Source organism: Acinonyx jubatus, chromosome A2 (assembly GCF_027475565.1).
Source record: "Acinonyx jubatus isolate Ajub_Pintada_27869175 chromosome A2, VMU_Ajub_asm_v1.0, whole genome shotgun sequence".
Lineage (NCBI taxonomy): Eukaryota > Metazoa > Chordata > Mammalia > Carnivora > Felidae > Acinonyx > Acinonyx jubatus.
The window spans coordinates 89,354,622-89,373,706 of NC_069383.1; the positions used below are offsets into that span (position 1 = coordinate 89,354,622).

The 19,085-nt window shown below is 40.0% G+C and overlaps 1 protein-coding gene and 1 long non-coding RNA gene across 2 annotated transcripts in view; one reads left to right on the forward strand and one right to left on the reverse strand.

Moving 5' to 3' along the window:
• NAMPT (nicotinamide phosphoribosyltransferase) overlaps positions 1 to 19,085 on the reverse strand; it is a 220,897-nt gene that overhangs the window by 52,227 nt on the left and 149,585 nt on the right. The gene's annotated exons all lie outside the window — the stretch shown is intronic.
• Positions 132 to 19,085, forward strand: part of LOC128314813 (uncharacterized) — a 34,138-nt gene continuing 15,184 nt past the window's right edge. Inside the window, exon 1 of the long non-coding RNA XR_008296899.1 lies at positions 132 to 665. This is a non-coding gene — a long non-coding RNA (uncharacterized LOC128314813). The remainder of the gene's footprint in view (positions 666 to 19,085) is intronic.

A 19,085-nucleotide genomic window follows, 5' to 3' on the forward strand; every position in this document is an offset into this window, starting at 1 on the left:
CTGCCTTGCACAATAAAACACCATTACCGACTTGTTTATTTATTCAGCATCTATTTTGTTTCAACTGATGTGCCTGATGTTTGGGCTACACTGTGATAGAAACATTGAGGCTGTTTATGCTCTCATGGAGTTTACAGTCAAGTTGGGAAGACAGAGGGGTCAAACATTGAATTATGAGCCATGACAAGTGGTGGGAAAAGATGATACAAGAGGCTGAAATAATGTCTAAAAGATGGTCCTGACCTGGGCTGGTAGTTCTGGGAATGCCTCACTGAGAAAGTGATGTTTGAATTAAAATCTGCAGGAAGGGAAAGAATTAACTAGGTAAACATGGGGAGAAGAAAGCGTACTGGGGAGAGAAAAAACACTATGCAAATGCCTTGAGCAAGGACTAAGCATGGCATGCTCTGGGAACTGGAAGAAGGCCAAAGTGACCAGAGATCTGAGAGTCACTCCCATGAGGGAAGAGCATTGAGAAATGAGGTTGGAAAAGGGGGATAGGGGTCACATTATACACAGAATGCAAATTTTGTTCCTGATCTTCAGAGCAATTGGAATTCATTGATAGGCTTTTAAGTTGGGAAATGGCATGCTCATATTTAGATTAAAGAGAAATCAATTCACCAACAAAGTAGACAACTGGATGGAGGATATGAGGTGGCCAGGTGAGAGGCTTTTACAATGGTCCAGGTGAGAGTTGAGGGTAGATTAAACTACGGTGGCAAGAGAGGAGATAAAAAGAAATTGACTGAGATATTCAGAAGGTAACACGAACAACTCTTTGTGATTGTTTGGACATGGAGGAGAAGCAAGTACTGGGTGGCTAGGACAACCCCTGAGCTTCTGACCTGCTCCGTTGATTGGAGTTCAGTGCCATTTACTGAAATATGAGACACCATAGATGAAGTGAATTGGTGGGATAGATGATGTGTTCAATTTGGAACTATCTGGGCTTCTGGGACCTGGATGTCTCTTTCCCTCCCCAGGTTAGACATTATCTCTTCAAATAAACTTTCTGCCCCTTTCTGTCTCTTTTCCTCTGGGACCAATGCAATGTTGGTCCACTTGATGTGGCTCCCTAAATCTCGTAAGCTATCTTTACCAGTTTTCATTCTTTTATCTTTTTGCTGCTCTGACTGGGTGAGTTCCTCTGCTCTGATCCTTTTTTCTGCTTCATTCAGTCTGCTGTAAAACCCTGCTAGTGTATTTTTCACTTCAGTTACCATATTATTCAGCTCTGTGACTGCTGTTTCATGCTTTTTTATAAACTCACTCTCTTGAAGTCCACGCTGTATTCATCCATTCTCCCAAGTTCAGTGAGCATATATATGACCACTGCCTTAAACTCTTTACCACGTAGATTACTTATCTCCATTTTATTATGTTTTTTTTTTTCCCCTGACATTCTGTCTTGTTCCTTTGTTTGGAACATAGTCCTCTGTTTCCTCATTTTGCTTGACTTTCTGTGTTGGTTTATATGCATTAGATGAAATAGTCACCTCTCCTACTCTTGAAGGGCTGGCTGGCCTTGTGTCAGAGATGAAACTTATCATTCAACTCCACCTTAGGTTTTGGTTGTCTCTCAAGCCTTTAGGATTGTCCAGGCAGCCTATTTTAGTTTTAATAGCTCCCAATAGTTGAGGGTGTGCCAAGACGAGTTAGTATCCCAAAGGGAGGATCTCAGCACCTAGACTCTGGCTTCCATTCAGGGCAGCAGCTTCCAAGGAATGCAAATACGTATTATCTTATAGGACCACAAGTATAAGGCCCATGACCACCAGAGCCAGCCTATCTGGAGGTATCTGCTGGTGGCAGTTGAAAATATCGGGGCTCCAGATGAGTATATAAATTCCTTTCTAGGAGATACCAGTGAGCTTTAGTGGGGAGCATAAAGATAACATCTTCCAGCCTATGTACCCCAAGCATAGCTCCATAGCCTCTAGAAATGCGCCAGATCTGAAGCCTGCCCTTAATGTCAAAACTCCAGTATAAACAAATAGGCTTCTTCCACAGAAAGACTGGGGGTGTGTTTTAGTCTGCCGCCCATGCAGAGCCATGGGAACTGTAGTCTGTCATGAATTGTCTCTCTGATTGTTACCATCCCATGGGACCCAGGAGTGCAAGTCTCCCTGGCTTGTAGAGCCAGTGATCAAGGGGCATCCCCTAGGTAACAGCTACAAACACTAGGTCACCAGATGTAAAAGCTGGGGCACCAGACATGAGTAGAAGTTCTCCTGTGGGAGATACTGGCACTCAAGCACAGCGGAAGCTGAGCATTAAGATGGTGCCCACCGGCTGGAATAAGGTGGAGGGAGCATGCAAAGATGGCATTTGCTGAGTAAAGAACGAATTTTCTAAAGGGAAAAAAGAAAGAAAAAGAAAAAAAGAATTTTAAAGAAAACAAACAAAAAAAAAAGCAAGAAAGAAAAAGAAAAAGGTGGTGTCTCCTGACTTTTTAGCAAGGCAGAAGGAAGCAGGAAGATGGCGCCCACTAGTTTCCATCCTTGGAGAGTAACTCCCAGGTCCCTACACCTCAGACCAACACTTTAAAATTAGCAAATGAGTCTCTCACATGAAGTCTGGGTGCTGTTCAAAGGGCTGCTACAACATGGGTGGACCTAGAGGGAATTCAGCTAAATTAAATGTGTCAGACAAATACCATATATTTCACTTATATGTGGAATCTAAAAAAAAAACAGGACAAATAAACAAACAAACCTTAGAAACAGACTCATAAATGGAGAAAAAACTGGTGGTTGCTTGCCAGGGTGGGAGAGTGGCAGATAGGCAAACTAGGTAAAGAGGATTAAGGGGTATACACTTCTAGTCATAAAATAAATAATTATCAGGGATAAGAAGTACAGCATAGGGAATACAGTCAATAATATTGCAGTAGCTTTGCGTGGTGGCAGATGGTAACCACACTTACTGTCATGACCATTTTGTGAATAACTGTGGAAATGCTATGTTGTACACCTGAAACTAATATATCAACTATACTTTAATTAAGACAGATATCATGTGTTTTCATTCATATGTGGAATTTGAGAAACTTAACAGAAGACCATGGTGGAAGGGAAGGGGAAAAAATAGTTTCAAACAGAGAGGGAGGCAAACCATAAGAGACTCTTAAATACAGAGGACAAACAGTGTTGATGGAGGGGGGCGGGGAAAATGGGTGATGGGCATTGAAGACGTCACTTGTTGGGACGAGCACAGGGTGTTGTACGTAAGCGATGAATCATGGAAATCTACTTTTGAAACCAAGAGCACACTGTATACACTATGTTAGCTAACTTGACAATAAATTATATTTAGAGAAAATAAAATAAAATAAAAAACCAAAGTGTTATCCATAAGAAAATATATATGACAATTAAGATTTGGGTGTGTTTGAGACTGCCTAAGAAGGTACAGTAGTCCCCAGCCTTAACCACAGGGATATGTTCAAAGACCCCCAGTGGGTATCTGAAACCATGGACATTATTGAACCCTATATCCACTATGCTTTTTCCTATACATCCATACACATACATACATACATATGGAAACGGTGTCAGCAAGTGTAACCAATATCTTTGATAAGTTTGGCGGTGAAGGAGCATCTTCAGAAGGGAAGTGAACTTAAAATATTTTCTTTCTCTTTTCTTGCTTTTGTTCTTTATTTTGAACATGAGAAAACTGAGTGTATTTAAAGGGGATAGAAGGATTCAAAAGAGAACAGTATATTAAGATCCTGGAGAGAAAAGAAAATAGGTAGGCCTGGAAGCCTTGGCAAGTCCTTGACCTTTCATAGTCTCATGCCCTCGGAGTGCTTAGGACAGTTGTATCTTCAGAAGCACCATTCAGGTGGATGTATGTTGATGACTATCTTTTGTTCACTGTTTTTGGCTCAGTGAGTTGATAATGAAATGGAGCAGAACAATTTAGGTCATTTTAGGTCATTTGTTCTTGACATCATTGTTCTAACATTACGCATGCAGCCTTTTTCTCTTTAAAATACGTTTGTGGCATGTGCTCTTTAGGGCATAAGGTCCTTCATATCAAGGACACTTTGCCAAGATTGTTTTATATCTCTTCTAGTTTTATATCTCTATATCTCTTTGTGGGATTCAATGTTTTGCCTGAAGTCTGGTTCAGATTGAAGATTAATGGGGAAGATAGGTACAGGCATTTCTCATTTTTCACCAGTGCCGCTATCTCATTGGTACTTCTAGTACTTTGTGTCTCTCTTTTGTCCCAAAGGCAGTGGTTTCTGCAAATGTCCAAGTGGTGAAAACATAGGAACAATTGGAGTAATACATATGGCAGTCAAGGGTTTATCTTACCTCAAGGTAATTAAGGACATGGTTTTCAGAATACATTAAATTTGAAGATGAGCTAATCTATAACTGAAGATTGGTATCTCATCTTTCACCAGCTAGCAAGGGATTTAAAGCCCCATTCCATATTAGATAAGCTATTCTAGAATTAAGTAGAAAAATTTAGCACTTAAAAAAAAAGATGTTACTGTTGTATCTTTTTTTACATGTTACTTAGTGACATGATTCAGCTTAATAAGGGTGAGAAACTAGGAAAAAGTGTGAAATAAAGAGGTAGAATTAACCTAGTAATACAATTACTTACACTTCTAATAATTTTTTACAAAAAAATCTCAGAATGACCTTTGTTCAGTAGACCTAGAAAGCAATAATTAAAATTAAAGAAGAAATCCAGTGTTCTTTAAGAAGAAAAATGGAATGACTTCCATGTATTAGAATAAGAAGCTAACATCCATTCATAACATGGAGAAGAGGGAGATTTATTCTCTATAAGAGGAAAAAGCAATCAGAAATACTAGAAAAACAAAAAAACTATACAAGAAAGTCAAAGTCCAAAAATGTAGTCTAAAATGTGTAATGCTTTTCAATGATTGGTGGAGAGGATGACCTTGATTCTAGAACATTCTTATTTGGGTGGTAGTGGAGTTAGGATGTTGGTATTCTACAGAAGAATGCACACTTGGCCACCACTTTGCTTCTCTATAAAAGGTTACTGTTCCTGAAGAGCAGTTCATCCCTTCAGCCACAGCTCTCCCTGGAAATTCTGGAAACTACTCTTACCCTTGTCACTTTGGGCTTACAGACAGCCAACCCTGGGGAATCCCCAACCCTTGCTAGTTTCCCTTAACTCTGCCCACATTTCTGTAAAGGGAAGCGTCATTAAACTCTCTTCAATCAACCCCCTTTGAGAGTATTTGCTAGTTACTCTAGCACCTAGGGAGAGTGTAGTCATACTTTAAATTCTACCCACTGGTGATGGCAGGCCATGAGGTAGGTGAGAGATGAGATGAAGGACATAAATCTCCTCTTCCCTTTGTCCCATGTCCATGCCTCTCATAGTGTGCTCATCTTGAGCTAGGTATGGTCCTAGTGTTTGCTTGTTAGATACAAATGGCTTCTGATGCAAACACACTAGGTGTTTTCCTTAAGCTTAAGTGAATAAACAGATCAGTTCTCATAGCCACTATTAAATCATTTAGAACTGCTGTGCAAGTTACTGAACAGCTCCTCTGCTGCATCTTGGTGAAGAGATCAGGCTAGATCTGTTTCCACTCACGCCCCTGGAGACCTTGTGTGGGTGAGACACAACCTCCGTTACCACACACACAGTGGCCCTGCCTGTCCATATGCCAAAGGGAAAAATGGTTATGTTGAACTTACCAAGAAACCATTTAGTCTGAAGCTTTCAAGGCTGATGAAATAAAATACTCAACTTTCAATAGCCCCCAAACCACAGCATAGCCTTCCAAATCAATCTGGTCTTTCCATGTTGCATTACAAGAAGGGATTTGTCACACGGGGCTCAATCCCATGACCCTCAGATCATGACTTGAGCTGAAATCAAGAGTTGGATGCTGAACCCAATGAGACACCCAGGTGCCCCTTGTAAGATGTTTCTATGTGATACCAACACATCTCAGCAAAAGCCCAAATGCAGGCATAAGGCTCACTAATTTTCTGTTTTTCATGGCAACACCTTTCCTAGTGTTCAGGTCAGCTCACACAGTAAAGAGCATTGCCTCCCCTTCCTCCTGACTGCAGATCCACTTTTCCTCAACAGACCTTCTCTCACTTGCTCAACACCAAAGCCCTTCTATGTCTGCTTTACTCAGTTCCCCAGAGGCAACCACACTGTACACATCAAAGTTTCTTCCCACTCTGCTTTCAAATGCTCACGTGAATTGTGACTGAGGTGTGAAATAGACAACAGGGTCTTAGAATCTCCCCATTCTGGGTCCTTTTCTCCTTCCTTGGCGCCCCCTTCCCCCTTGAAATCTCAAGGTTTCAAGATCTTTTTGCTTGGAAACAAAACTCACTCCCCCAAAAGGATTAAAAAATTATTTATGTTTAATCTGAATCTCTAATAGTGATACATCTCTGCATTAAAAACCTAGGGTTTGCTTTGTGGTACTTTGATGTGGTTATGGTGCTATCATGTGATTATCCTTTTTGACAAAGTGTGGGTGTGGCTAGATTCCACTGCTGGTTGTTGGTACAACATAATCATGTTCTCAATTTAGAGCTCATTTCTAATCGGCACCAACCTAATGTTTGTCATGAAGTATCCTGATCAATTTTGTGCCAAATGTCATGTGGGGTGCTTTGCATATGCTGTTCCATGTGATGTTCACAATTGCTTGGGTGCTTTCATGATTCTCACTTTAAAATAAGAAACTAAGGCCGCCCTTTCTTCCTAATGCTACTAAGTGCCCATTTCTTTCCTTCTCTTTGGAACATAACCTTCTTTTAGTGTTTAGGACAAAGGTTATTCCAAATAAAAATAATAGAAAAACAATAACTGCTATTTATTGAGCACTCACTATGGACAGGGCATTGCAGCCAACATTCTACAAAAATTACCTAATTTACTCTCTTTTTTTTAATTTCAAGTTTTTATTTAAATTCTAGTTCATTAACACGTGTGATAATACTGGTTTCAGGTGTAAAATTCATCACTTCCATGTAATACCCTGTGCTCATCACAAGAAGTGCCCTCCTTAATACCCGTCACCCATTTAGCTCATTCCCAACCTCCCTCTCTTCATCAACCCTCAGTTTTTTCTCTATAGTTAAGAGACCCTTCTAGTTTGCTTCCCTCCCTTATCTTCCCCCTTCCCCTATGTTCATCTGTTTTATTTCTTAAATTCCACATATGAGTGAAACCGTATGGTATTTGCCTTTCTCTGACTGATTTATTTCACTTAGCATAATACACTCTAGCTCCATTCACATCATTGCAAATGGCAAGATTTCATTCTTTTTGATGGTTGAGTAATATTCCATTCCGTATATATCTTCCTTATCCATTCAGCAGTGGGTGGACACTTGGGCTCTTTACATAATTTATGTATCCTTTGGGTAAATACCTAGTAGTACAATTGCTGGATCATAGGGTAATTCTATTTTTTTTAAACATTTATTTATTTATTTTGAGAGAAAGAGAGTGTGCGCATATGTGTGCATGAGTTGGGGAAGTGCAGAGGGAGAGGGAGAAAGAGAATCCCAAGCAGGCTCCATGCTGTCAGCACAGAGCCTGACATAGGGCCTGATCCCATGAACTGTGAGATCATGACTTAAGCCAAAGTCAAGTGTCAATGCTTAACCAACTGAGCCATCCAGGAAAACCACAGTTCTATTTTTAACTTTTTGAGGAACCTCCATACTGTTTTCCAGAATGGCTGCACCAGTTTGCATTTCCACCAATAGCGTGAAAGCGTTCCCCTTCCTCCACATCCTTGCCAACATCTGCTGTTTCCTGTGTTGTTAATGTTGGCCATTTTGACAAGTGTGAGGTGATATTTCATTATGCTTTTGATTTGTATTTCCCTGATGATGACTGATGTTGAGCATCTTTTCATGTATCTGTTAGCCATCTGGATGTCTTCTTTGGAAAAATGTCTGTTCATGTCTTCCGCCCATTTCTTAATGGCATTATTTATTTTTTGGTTGTTGAGTTTGATAAGTTCTTTATAGATTTTGGATACTAACCCGTTATCAGATATGTTATTTGCAAATATCTTCTCCCATTCTGAGGGTTGCCTTTTAATTTTGTAGATTGTTTCCTTTGCTGTATAGAAACTTTTTATCTTGATGAAGTATTGACAGTTCATTCTTGTTTTTCCTTCCATTGTCTCCGGAGACATATTTAGTAAGAAGTTGCTAGGGCTGAGGTCAAAGAGGTTTCTCCCTGTTCTCCTCTGGAATTTTGATGGTTTCCTGTCACACATTTAGGTCTTTCATCCATTTTGCATTTATTTTTGTGTATGGTATAAAAAAGTGGTCCAGGTTCATTCTTCTGCATGTTGCTGTCCCGTTTTCCCAACACCATTTGTTGAAGAGACTGTCTTGTTTCCGTTGGATATGCTTTTCTGCTTTGTCAAAGATTTGTTGGCCATATAATTGTGGGCCCTTGTCTGGCTTTTCTATTCTGTTCCATTGATCTATGTTCTTTTGACAGCACCATACTGTCTTGATGACTACAGCTTTACAGCTTGAGGTCTGGGATTTTGATGCTTCCTGCTTTGCTTTTCTTTTTCAAGATTACTTTGGCTATTCAGGGTCTTTTATGGTTCCATTAAATTTTTAGAATTGTTTGTTCTAGCTTTGTAAAAAATGCTGTTGGTATTTTGATAGTGATTGCATTAAATGTGTAGATTGCTTTGGGTAGTATCGACATTTCAACAATATTTGTTCTTCCAATCCATGAGCATGGAATGTTTTTCCATTTCTTTGTGCCCTCTTCAATTTCTTTCATAAGTGTTCTATATTTTTCAGAGTACAGATCTTTTACCTCTTTGGTTAGGTTTATTCCTAGGTATCTTATTATTTTTGGTGCAATTGTAAATGGGAACAATTCCTTGATTTCCCTTTCTGCTGCTTCATTATTGGTGCATAGAAATGCAACCGATTTCTGTACATTGATTTTATATCCCGCAACTTTGCTGAATTTGTGTATCAGTTCTTGTACTTTTCTGGTGGAGTCTTTAAGGTTTTCTATGTCAAGTAACATGTAGTCTACAAATACTGAAAGTTTGACCTCTTCCTTGCCTAATTTACTCTTTATACCAATCCTTTGAGATGGGGATTACTTTATAAGCACAAAGAGATTAAATACTTTGTCTTGAATTACAAATCCAGCAAGTGGTGGAGTGGGGTTTGAAACTGGAAAATCTGATTCTAGCCCATCTACACTAGAGTCTCTCAAGTTACTAGGTGGATCACTCAAAAAAGCAATGAAACTTCAATAAGAAATGAACAATAATGTAAATTGTGAAGTATATGGGATGATGCCTGGGTGGCTCAGTCAGTTAAGTGTCCGATTTCGACTCAGGTCATGATCTCGTGATTTGTGAGCTTGGGTCCCACGTTGGGCTCTGTGCTGACAGCTCAGAGCCTGAGCCTGCTTCAGAAGATTCTGTGCCTCCCTCTCTCTCTGCTCCTCCCCCCAACTCATGCTTTCTATCTCTCTCTCTCTCAAAAATAAATAAGCATTAAGAAAATTATCAAGTATGTCACAAAAATCACTTCCTCTTCATTGGTGGAACTGGAAAAGAAAATTTTAAAGTTTTGCAAATAATACCTAATAAGAAAGTTGGAAACGTGGCCCTTGTGATCTTATCTGAAAGTACACAAAGTGCACACAAAAATTTATCAGTGCCTTTGGTCTATGCTTTGTTCCCTTCCTGATTTTGTCACTTTTCTCAGGGAAATATTAACAAAATCTCCTACAGCATCTCCTCGAAAAAAATGGTTTACCCAATAGATTCTTGAAATTCTGTAGAGGAGCACTGGAGGCTAATTAATTGGTTGCTTGCCTTATTTAACTTTTATTTTCTCTCCAAGGCACAATGCTGATGTTCTTAAACCTAATTTTGTGCAACTTGCACCAGAGATAGTCTGGCCTCATATACTTAGGAAATAGGATGTCCTAAATTGAAAGGGCCCTGTACGTTTCATACTATTCTACTCTTTCAACTTCTCTTTCTCCAAAGTTTCTTTTCTCTTCTTGACAAGTTCCTTAAACCTGCTACTCAATTCTTCTTTTCTGCTTCTTCTCATATCCTTGTTCACTTCCTCAAAAGTAAAATTAGAGCCATTCCCCAAGGCCTCTTCCATGATCCTGTATCTTTAATTCCATTTAGAATTTGTTTTAATGTTTATTTAGTTTTGAGTTTAATTTCATTGTAAGTTGGCAGCTCCTTGCGTTAAATTCCCATATCCAGACTCTGAGTTCCTAGAACAAGTTCTTTATTTCTCTCTCTGCCTTTCTTTCATTTTTTTCCACATCATAGTTTCTGTTATATATTCATTTGTCTTTTTCAAGTTTTTGTTCCACTCTTCTGATCCTTTCATTATTTTTGCCTATTTGGCTGGAAAGACTGAACAGCCCCTTTCTGCTTTTCATTTTCTGTGTGATCCAAGTTAAAGAAAGTATTGATTTTAAGCCCAATCTCCTTTTTCTCTCTCTTCATTCCCCAAGGTTAGAGTCTTTGCTTCTGTTGGCTTATGAAACCTGTTTCTTCTTGGATGATTGTAGAACACTAGTTATCTGATTGACCTAGGGGACAATCCTAAATAAATATATCTGACCTTCCCATTTCTTCTACCCTTATGCTGATATTCCAGGATTGAGGTGGGGATAGAAAGCAGGAGCTTTTTTGTTTTGTTTTTTGCCAAATCTCCACATGTGATTTTTCTTCTGTGACCTTCCAACTTGCAGTCCTGCCTCTGATTGAGATCCTCCACTCTAGTAGTAGCTTCCACTTCCGGGGTGAGAAACAGACTCATTTGGGGCACCTGGGTGGCTCAGTCAGTTAAGTGTCTGACTTTGGCTCAGGTCTTGATCTCATGGTTTGTGAGTTCAAGCCCCACCTTGGGCTCTGTTCTGACAGCTCAGAGCCTGGAGCCTGCTTCCGATTCTGTGTCTCCCTCTCTCTTTGCCCCTCCCCAATTCTCTCTCTCTCTCTCTCAAAAATAAACAAACATTAAAAAAAAGAAACAGATACATTTGTTAAGGCAGCCACTTGCTAGTTGATGAATGGGCCATCAGTTCAGTAAACAGCGAGTGGACTGCTTCTGGGGGCAAGATGTGAGTGGCTCATGGAAGGGTTCAAAAACTCCTTTTCCATCTGTGGCAGAGTAATTCACTTGCTTGATGCAAGGATTAGGGTTGGGCCGAGATTCATTTTACTATTACACGCTGTAATGAAACTTTTTTATATTTTGATTGAGTAACTTAAAATAAATAGCTGTTCTGGGTTCATATCAGATCGAGCATCTAACTCACAGTAGATACTGCCCCCAATTCTCCAAGGATTGGAAGTTTACTGAGTCCAAAGAAAACTACTGAAACAAGTGTTCTTCAAGCAGTATCTAGAGGTTGTCTACAAAGAGACAACAGATAAAAGAATGAAAAATCACATTTACTTATTGGCCTGATAATGATTCAGATTGTGAAACTGATGACCAGAGTTTAAACAAGATTTTGATTATAACTGAGAAAACATCCTGGATGAGATCAAATGAAACCACAAGTCTTGGGCAAATATTACTTCTAAATTTGCTAAAGTTACCAATGACAGTTTATATTATTATAAACAGGATTCATGCATGGAAAAGGATGAAAACAAACACACAGCCATAAAGAACTTGATGAGATGATTCATATGGGAATTCAAGGTACCCAGCATTGCCAAAATAATCTTGAAAAAGAAGAACCAAGTTGAAGGATTCACATACTCTGATTTTCAAACTTAATATAAATGTTTACACTTAAATGTAGGAGCTTAATATAAATGTTTACGCTTAAATGTAAGAGCTTAAAACTATACAGCTCAGAAGAAAACATTGGCATAAATCCTTGTGAACTTGGATTAGGCAATTGTTTCTTATATGATACCAAAAAGACAAGTGACAAAAGAAAAAATAGTATACTGGAGCTTAGGGAACATTACAACTTTTGTGTTTCAAAGCACACCATCAAAAAAGGAAAAAGACAACCCAGAAAATGGGAGAAAACATTTGCGAATCATATATGTGATAATGGACTTGTAACTAGAATCATGAAGAACTCACACAAGTTGCTAATAAAAAGACAAATAACCTAATTTTACAAATGGGCAAAAGAAGATATACAAATGGATAATAGCACATGAAAAGATGGCTGACATCATGGGCCACCAAGGAAATGCAAATTAGAACCACAGTGAGATACTACCTGACACCTACTAGGATGGCTATAATCAAAATGACAGATAGTAACAAGTGTTGACAAGGATGGGGGGAAATTAGACCCCTAAAACAGTGCAACTACTTTGCAAAATAGCCTAGACGTTCCTCAGAAGTTTACATATAGAGTTACCACATGACCCAACAATTCCAATGTTAGGTATACAGCTAAGAGAGATGAAAACATATGTCCAAACAAAAACTTGTACATGAATGTTCATAGAAGCACTGCAAAAGTAAAAAGAACTCAAATGTTCATCAACTGACAAATGGATAAGCAAAATGTGGTAGGTCCATGTAATGGAATATTATTTGACAACAAAAAGAAATGAAGTACTTGGGTGCCTGGGTGGCTTAGTTGGTTAAGCATCTGGCTTTGGCTCGGGTCATGATCACACAGTCCGTTAGTTTGAGCCCCAAGTCGGGTTCTGTGCCGACGACTTGGAGCCTGGAGCCTGCCTCAGTTTCTGTGTCTCCCTCTCTCTCTGCCCTTCCCCTACTCACACTCTGTGTGTGTGTGTGTGTGTCTCTCTCTCTCTCAAAAATAAAACATTAAAAAAAATGAAGTACTAATACATGCTATGACATGAAAACATCATGCTAAGTGAAGGAAGCCAATCACAGGGACCACATATTGGGCGCTTCCATTTATAAGATATGTCCAGAATAAGGAAAGCCACATAGACATGGGGTTGTTGGGGTGGAATGGGGGTAGGATAAACATTGGCTGCTAATCGCTACCAGGTTATGGTGATGAAAATGTTCTAAAGTTGATTGTGGTGATGGTTGCATCGTTCTATTTATACAATAAAACCACTGAATTGAAAACTTAAATTTTTTAATGTTTATTTTTGAGAGAGAGAGACAGAGCATGAGTGGGGGAGAGACAGAGAGAGAGGGAGATACAGAATCCGAAGCAGGCTCCAGGCTCCCAGCTGTCAACACAGAGCCTGACGCGGGCTCAAGCTCATGAGCTGTGAGATCATGACCTGAGCTGAAGTTGGAAGCTTAACTGACTGAGCCACCCAGGTGCCCCTGAATTGAACACTTTAAATGGATGAATTCTATTACATGTGAATTATATCTTGATAACGCTATTATAAAAAAAAAAAACAACACCGCCATTCTGTCGGTATAGAATAAATCCCTTAAAAATTAGTTCTGAAGACCCTTTCCTGCATAGAACCTCACAGCAACTCCAATGACAGCCCGCTGTCATCCATGCTGGTGGATGTTACAGTAGCATCTGGAGGAAGTTTAAGGAAAAGGGACGAATTAAACAGAGTATAATTGAAAACTACCTCTTTCAGGTTACAAAGAGTTTCTATTCTTAGTAGCAAGATTTTCTTCCTCAGCTTTCTTACTTCTGCTTTGTGAATTATAATATATCAGAAAAAGAGAGGAAAGAGTGGGAATGCTATTCCATCATGGTTTGGGGCAAAGAAAATGAACTTTTGCATCAGACAGACCTGTGTTCAAATCCTGACTCAGCTCATTGCAGGGCAACAGATGACAAAACTACTCAGCTAACTGTGGGGCCACGGCTGAGAGAAACTTGAACTCTGTTTTGTCACACAGAGCCTAGGGATAATTTGCCATCTACTGCTTAGCTGGCTGGTATCCATGGGCCCTTCTTTTGCTGTCAGTATCCAGAAATGTCTTTGGGGGGAAATATCTTCAGTTCTTTCCTATCTGTTATTTTGATTTTCTTCCCGATTTTCCATATATGTGCCTCTAGCCTGGCTGATCAGCACATTCCATGCTTCAGGGATGGAAACAAATCAACTTTGGCCACTGGGATTAAGCGTAAAACCTTTGTTTGAATTACTGAAGTGGAGTTCTCTCCACTGCTGTTGTTGCGGAATTGAATCCGAATTGTCTGGAGCTGCTCCACCTTTGTGCCCATGTGAAGCCGGAGAGTGTGGCCAGCATGGAGATGACAGAGCGGAGAGATGCAGAGGGCCTGGGCCTGGGGGACATCATACATGGCCCTTGTTCAAAGCATGGCAGCATCAGCCCTGGACTTTTCAGTTACATAACTTGATCCCTCTTAAGCTTGGACAAGTGTAAGTTGACTTGTCAATTACCTACGTCCACATGAATCCTAAGAGTGACACGACCACTGCTCTAGTGACTACAGCTGTGTAACAAATGACCCCAAAACTTCATAGTTTAAAACCAGAAAATTTCTTGGCTTTAAACAAGAAAACATTTGTTTTGGAAAATCTGGGCAGAGATGGGAGGGGCTGGCTTATTTCTGCTCTAGGTGGTGCCAGTTGTGGTGGTTTGAAGACTGAGGGCTGGAATTATCTGGAGGTTTACTCACTCACATGTCTGGTAGCTTGGCTAGGAAGACTCAGCTGGGACTGAAGAAGATCCTTAGGTCTCTCTCTTCTCTCTCTCCCTCCCTCCAAGGTCTCTCCATGTGACCTTTCCAGCTTGGCCACTTTAGGATAGCTGAAATTCTTACATTCAGCTGAGGGCTGAATGCACATGTCCCAAGGGGACAAAGAGCTGAGGAAAGGTCTTTTGAGTTTTGTGCCCTAGCCTCAGAAGTCACACAGGGTCACAGCCATCATAGTTCCAGGCCTACCCAAATTCCCAAGCAGCAAACAGGACCCCACCTTTTGGTGGAGTCAATGTCATACTACAAGAAGAACATATGGGTTGAGATGTACTGGTATGGCCATCTTTGAAAATACAATAGGCCATACTTTGTGGGATATTTGTGAAGATTAAACGAGAAATATTTCAAAAGACTACATGACAAAAATAAAATATAGAACTGAAGACCCGAATGGGCTGAATGGCCCCTAAGGAGAACAGTGTGAATGAGAAATAAGTCTCAGGTCACATCAGGAAAATACTAGTGAGGACATATCCAAGAGGAAGTTGAGTGGAAAAGATAATTAGCCAAGTTTGATCATGTTGGGCTTTCAGGGCAAGATACACAGACACTTGAGAAAGGAATGTGAAAATAACATTTATGTCATAAATCATTGTTTCTGCATATGTTAGTATTTCTGATTAAAATTGTGTATTTACATATTTCTGCAATCATGCCTGAGTAATAAGAGGGGGGGGCGCCTGGGTGGCTCAGTTGGCTGAGCGTCCAACTTCGGCTCAGGTCATGATCTCATGGTTCGTGAGTTCAAGCCCCATGCCGGACTCTGTGTGCTGACAGCTCAGAGCCTGGAGCCTGCTTCGGATTCTGTGTCTCCCTCTCTCTCTCTGTCCCTCCCCTGCTCACACTCTGTCTCTCTTTATCTGTCTCAAAAATAAATAAACATTGGAAAAAAAAAAAGGAGAGAGGGTGGGAAGTGGAGCCTCCTCTCTTGGCAGTGACTGACATTTTACTCTATGAATCTCATGACCAGAGCAAGCTGCCAACATCAATGTTTCTAAAATGTATCTTCAATACTTTTTTGAGAAGTCAATATAAGTATTTTGGAAGTTAATGCTATAGAGTTAAAGTTACAGAATATCAGCCAATGTTATATACTCATATAAAATATGAATCAGATCATTGCCTAAGATTAAAAAAGAATGGTAAAATGAGTGAACCCACAGCAAACCTGAAATTTCCTGATGAGGCAATTGCAATTAAATTGACTAAGTTATAGGATTAACAGACCCTTTTAGATGTGAAGTCTAAAATAATCCACAGGGACTAGTTCTCCAACTTTGTGAAAGTACAGCTTCTTTGTGGACAGAATGAGGGAGTTGGGTTAGAGATTCTTGACTTTTGTGGGGAAGGGTGTCCAAGTTCTTTCATAATCAGACCAAAGTTCTGGACCTTCTTCTCAGAGTTGCATAGACACAAACATTTTCCATATGATATTAATGGTATGGTTCATGAGTCCAAGTTTAAAACTCCTTCCTGGACCCCTCACTTTCTCTTTTTTTTTTAATTAAAATATTTTTTTAAATGTTTATTTATTTTTGAAACAAAGACAGAGACAGAGTGTGAGTGGGGGAGGAGTAGACACAGAATCTAAAGCAGGCTCCAGGCTCCGAGCTGTCAGCACAGAGCCTGACGTGGGGCTTGAACTCATGAACCAAGAGATCCCAACGTGAGCCGAAGTTGGTTGCTTAACCGACTAAGCCATCCAGGTGTCCCTGTTTTTCTTCTAAATTCTGTGACTGAGGATAGTTGCTTTTAGCACCACCTTCCTCCCTTCTCAGCTTTGGAAGAAATTGAAGCCCTCTTGAGCTCACCATCAGTTCTCTGACCCAGGGCCAGCTACATGAGGTTTTATCTGGCAAGAGCCTCACTCTTGATTTAATGCTCTATTGTCACCATCTCGACATTCTTATTTTTTGGACAAGGAGCCCATATTTTCAGTTTGTGCTGGGTCCCACAAATGATGTAACTGGACTTGCTCTGGCCACCTGCTGAGTCTGTACTCTCCCTTTTTACATGCTGGAGAAGCAGTCATCTGGTCTCTGCGTGTGCTCACAGAGCAAGTAGGAACTGGACAGTTTTGGGGGCAGCCTATGTCAATCCTGGAATCTACCCCTCTATAACTGTGCCCACTGATTAGTCTTCTGTGTCTTGCGTGATAAGTTTCTTTTAACAATAAGAATGTTTTGCATATTTGAAGACAGCTACAATTCTTCACCACCATGGAAAAAATCTAATAATGAACTGAATCCTCCCTTGTTTGGTTGATCCACGGAGGAAGAAAGGCTGTCAAAAGCTCACATGAGATGAAAGATTATCCAAAAGGGCCAAATACAAAAAGGAAATAAAATGATTAGGATTGATGCCCTAGGATGTAAAATCAGGAAAGAAAATTAAAGAGGAACAGCAGGGTTTATATTTCTGAAATGGAAACAAACATTAGGTTTTTGTGGGTTTTTTTTCCATCATAAAAAAAGCCCCAAAGAATGAACTATGCTAATGCAATCTACTCTCATTCTGAAATCGGTAGTGTCGAGGAACATATCCCTTTTTTTCTTGGTAAGAAAGTGACTGAGTTTGGTTATTTCTGAGGCTTTGTTTTTAAGTAACTCAAGCAAATAAACAAGAAGGAACAGGCTTTAGCATCATCATGCCAAACTATGAACTTCTTAGGGAGAAGTTCAAATTTATGAACTTCTTAGGGAGAAACTTTGATTTTACTTACTTCTTTTCTTTTCTTTCTTTTCTTTTTGTTTCTTTCCTTCTCTTTTCCCCTCCCTTCCTTCCCTTTCCCATTTTTCCTTCCCTTCCCTTCCCTCCCCTCCCCTCCCCCCCTGTCCCCTCACCTCCCCTCTTCTCCCCTCCCCTTCTTACCAGTGTTTTGTTCATCTGCATAATCTATACATAGTACAGTGCCTGGCACACAGAAGTATGTTGTAGTGTATGTTTCTGTGTCTGGAGAGAGAGGACACAAGTGTGCAAAGATGATTCTCTGTGCTGGGGGCATAGAGGGGCCAGTCCCAAGTACCGCATACCTAATGGCTCCCTTCACTGGGCATTAGTTCTGATCAAGTGGGAGGCAGACAGGGTGCAGACGTTGGGAGGAGATCTCGAGACAGCTTTAAGGATGGCTTTTTCCTTTTTATATGGTCTTCATTACAAAGAGAGAGGCAGAACCTGCTGTTAATATGCTTACTGAAAGTGTTTCTGGGCACGTAAATTTGGACTCGTATTTTAAGTTGTGCCATCCCCCCACCTAAATTCTGCATTTTCAAAATAGTCTCCTCTTTGTTGTAAAATTTATACATAAGGTCTGGCCAGAAACTTATATCCTATTCATTCTTTCTTCCAGTTATCTCTTAGTGATTTTATAATTTTAAAATGTTTTAACGAATTTTATTTTATTTTTACTAGGTATTATATGGGTCCAAATGTAAAAATATAAGAGTAGACAGTGAAAAGAGTTCCTCTAACCATTGTACCCTGACCATTCAGCTTTCCTGCAGGCAACCAGCATTACTGGTTTCTCGTCGATCCTTTCTTAATTTTTTTGTGGGAGCCCAAATGATTAAATCTCAATTCATTTCCATTTTGCTCAGAATGGGGCTGTTATTAACATTGTTTTGTGTGTGTTGGGCGGGGGAGGGTAAGGACTTAGCCTACTCTCCTTTTTTATGATTTTTCTGCTTTGATCTCCTATCTTCAGACTTGTAAAATTAGCCCTGAGCAGCCAGTAATCCATTACCATTGCACTCTTTATCTCTGGGTCCCAAAAGACCGTATCTAGAATGTAACAAAGTCTTTTCATGAAGCCGGCATAAAGCAAATATTACTGTATTAGGGTAGGACCACTCTGAGTTATTTTCTATCCCTCTCTCTGATATTATTAATCTTCAATCACTATAGCAAAATGTTTCTCTGGCAAGATACCAAGAGATAAAAATCTTAGCTCACCCCTTATTCAATTTAGTGAGCTGTCTCTTTCTTGTTTCCCACCCTTCTGTAATCGGAAAGAATGTTGCTTTTTCAAAAACTTCCCAGCTGGGGCTCCTGGGTGGCTCAGTCAGTTAAGCATCAGACTCTTGGTTTCAGCTCAGGTCATAACCTCATGGTTCGTGAGTTCAAGCCCCACATTGGACTAGAGGAGCCAGCTTGGGATTCTCTCTTCCTTTCTCTCTGCTCCTCCCCTCCTTGCACACGTGTGCACGCACACACACACACACACACACTCTCTCTCTCTCTCAAAAGTAAATAATAAAAAATAAAGAAACAGCAACAACAGAACTAAACTTCACTACCAAACAATGATTCAGAGTTCCTAAACCTGCCTATGAAGAGAACTCTCTATACTGCATTTCTCTCTACTTGCCATCATCAGGTTGGAGGAAAGACCTTGAGTGGATTTGAGGGCA